The sequence below is a fragment of the Pogona vitticeps genome, chromosome 3 (assembly GCF_051106095.1).
Source record: "Pogona vitticeps strain Pit_001003342236 chromosome 3, PviZW2.1, whole genome shotgun sequence".
NCBI classification, from domain to species: domain Eukaryota; kingdom Metazoa; phylum Chordata; class Lepidosauria; order Squamata; family Agamidae; genus Pogona; species Pogona vitticeps.
The window spans coordinates 250,622,056-250,625,396 of NC_135785.1; the positions used below are offsets into that span (position 1 = coordinate 250,622,056).

General features: G+C 36.8%; 1 long non-coding RNA gene across 1 annotated transcript; it reads right to left on the minus strand.

The window, feature by feature from the left end:
• Positions 1-559: 559 nt before the first annotated feature.
• On the minus strand, positions 560-3,024 carry LOC144588079 (uncharacterized). The gene is made up of 2 exons (XR_013543416.1): positions 2,901-3,024; positions 560-682 (listed from the first exon to the last, which is right to left on the minus strand). It is a non-coding gene; the product is annotated as an uncharacterized LOC144588079 (long non-coding RNA).
• Between the last annotated feature and the right edge of the window lie 317 nt (positions 3,025-3,341).

Genomic DNA, 3,341 nt, shown 5'->3' on the forward strand with positions numbered 1-3,341 from the left:
AAATGTATTTTGTGTAAAATGCATTTTTTTCCTAAGAAACACTTTTTTTGCACAATTTTGTGATTTTTATAAATCAGCAGCATATACAAAAACTACACAAAACTCATAAACATGCTGAGCATGAAGAAAACCTTTGAAATGCTTTGCTCTCACCTCTGAGGGGAAAAATTAACTGAAGATTCCTTTCTATACTACTGCCATTAGTTCAAATGAATATGCAGTTTCAGGTAGTGATATTTCAGACTTTTGAAGGGCAGCAATAGAGAAAGGAGAAATCTATTTATACCTCTAGCTGCATCACAAGTGAATTGACCCAACTTATATTTTCAAAACTTCCGTATACTCTCCTTATTTTTCTTTGGTTGCAGTCTTATCACTTCTCAATATTCAAACTGTTTATAACACAGAAGAACAGCAGAAGGTGTGCCATCTCTATGGAAGATTTATGTGTCAATATTTAAATTTATTACTCTTTTAAAGGGGCAAAATTTATGTCTGATGCTATAAAAACCACCACATTTTTATTGCCTAACCAGGATAAATTTGTTACAGGCAAGAGTTTCCAGATTTGTGACAGCTGTTCAAAACATTAGGGAATCAGTTGCTCAGGTTCAATTTGGTGAAAGGTAGAGAAGACGTCTGATAATTTACAACACATTGACTGCCGTCCATTTCCTTCATTCTGCAGGAAAAAAATATATTGATTTTAATTCTATAACTTCCAGAGACATTAAGAAGGATGTTTCTTGTTTGATATCAAACTTCAGTGATTTTATTATGTTCTATTGATACGACTGCTCTGTTGGCTGTGTTGAGTATAACAAATCAAAATAATAAACAACTTTTAAAAGAGGGGTTTCCCCTCCCTAATAACAAGAATTGGCTGTTCTTCTACCAAAAACAACGGCCAAGTGGTTCATAAACATGATTGATATCAATGACTGAGATACTGCAATATCATAAATAGGATTGCCACCTAACAAAACAACTCAGGTAGGTTATTTTTTGCAAAATAAAATAATGACTTGTTACATCATTACATAAGCTCATTACTTCTAAAACCATTATTTTTACAGGGTCATGTTCACCGTTTTGGACAATGTTCCATTTCTCTATATTTTTAAAACAGTAATAATAATGGTCACCACCATCATTTTTTAAAAAATCCAATGTTACTGGCTATGGAATGGTAGATTTGGATATTCCTTGACCACCCAGCCTATGTTTAAAACATCCAACAAAAACGATCTATCATCTGCTCTATAGTAAGTTCTAGATTACATTTTTAAAAAAATTACAGCTAAGGTTAACATGCTATGCCTACAGAAGAATGATAATGTCACCAGCAGGGGGAGGTTTTTGGTAAGGTTTTCTCCCCTTTCTCTCCTATAGCTTTTCTGTCTTGCAAATAATCCCTTACCAAGTGGAAGCTATGGGAACCACAGGACAGGAGGAGTAAGTCTTCCATTACCAAAATTTGCCATGCCCAAATTAGATTTTTTTCTCTTGTTCTGTGCAAAAATCATGCCTCCAAATCTCTCTGAGACCAAGAAAAAAAATGTAGATCAACAGACTGACTGACCGACCAACAGACTGACTGACCGACCAACAGACAGACAGACGGACGGACAGATAGACAAACAGACAGATGATAGATAGATAGATAGATAGATAGATAGATAGATAGATAGATAGATAGATAGATAGATAGATAGATAGATAGATAGATAGATAGATAGATAGATAGATAGATAGATAGATAGATAGATAGATAGATAGATAGATAGATAGATAGATAGATAGATAGATAGATAGATAGATATCCCATTCCCATCACACAAGGATGAACCAAATCAGAATTTAGGTCCCTAGATGTTCCTTTATATATGGGGTATATTCTTACTTCGATACAAGTCCATAGTGTATTAACTTGGTTGATTGAAAAGGGTGGCATGATTATGTACTGCAGAGGAATACAGCTAGCAGCAGTTGCCATCATGAAGCACAGGAAGTGCTAAACCAGGGCAAATGGAGGATTAATTACACTGGGAGTAATTAGAATGCTTTAGATGAAAAAACCACAGCAAAAGAGTTATCTTGGGAGTAGAACCGGATGCTATTACTTTGGGAGAGAAACCATGAAGAGGGAAATGCATCCACAAGAGCCGTTCATTGCAAAGTTTCTGAAATGTGCTTATTTTTAATTCAAGGAGGATGGGGAGAGTTGCTGGGAATAACGAGCAACTTTTATTGCGTAGGAAGAACGGTTACAATAAAAATAGGTTGATCTAAAAGAAACAGCTGCAAGACGCTTCCTGTCATTGCTTAAAGAGAAAAGAATAAAACAAAAGACACTAGCGATGTAACATTCACAGACTGCAACTTTAATCATCACAGTAGGGAGTCAAACAAGGGAATTTAATGAACCTGAGTTGCAAGAGAGATTTCGTAATATTTTTGGAGCAGAGAGGAAGATGGGTGCTTTCCTGGAGATGTCGTGTTGGCTACAAACCGTGCCTGAGAGAATTGTACAGAAGTATACATTAAGGAGATTTATGCAAACAGTAATTATGTAAATGCAAGGAAGATTTGACATATATTACTTTCTTGTCCTGTTCAACCATTTGCTGGAGAAATGAATTTATTACTGGTTGATTCCACTGCAAACTCTCTGTTATAGTTCTAAAAAATATTGGCAATCAAGAAAAGGACAATGCAATTGGAGTACACGTCTGCTGCCATGATTTTGCAATGTCCTCAATTCATGTAAGATATCCCCCCCCCCAATATAACAGTAGGAAGAATGAACAGGTCATGACTAGGATGCACCTGAGCTGTGAATTGTCACTTGATTCATCTCTGGATTCTACATATGAAACCTTCAATATTTTCCTCCTCACCGTGACAAGCTGTGAGCCACCCAACACTTGTCTTTGTTTCTTGTAAATCTAGGAGAAAAATTAGTGCATTTTGATGAGCCGTAATCATTCAATATACTTTTAGAGACATTTTCTATCAACCGCCACCAACAGACATTCTCTCTGAGGAAAAAGAACTCTCAGCAAAAAAGGCGAGTCTCTCTCTGAATTCTGACACAGGAGAGAACTATTGGTTAATGGTGGGCAGACTGACAGTCGCCTCAGCCTAGAAAGGTCCTTCCCAGTCAACCAAGCAAAAAGGCATCATGAAAGGTTGAAAAGCTCCAACAGGTGAGGGTGGCTGGGAAAGTCTCCTCTACCATGGACTCCGTGAAGTCCAAACTCACAAGGCTACTTGAACCCGTCTAATTTAAGCTGGGAGAGTGGAGTACAAAAGACGGCCAATGATTGGTTGTCCAAAAC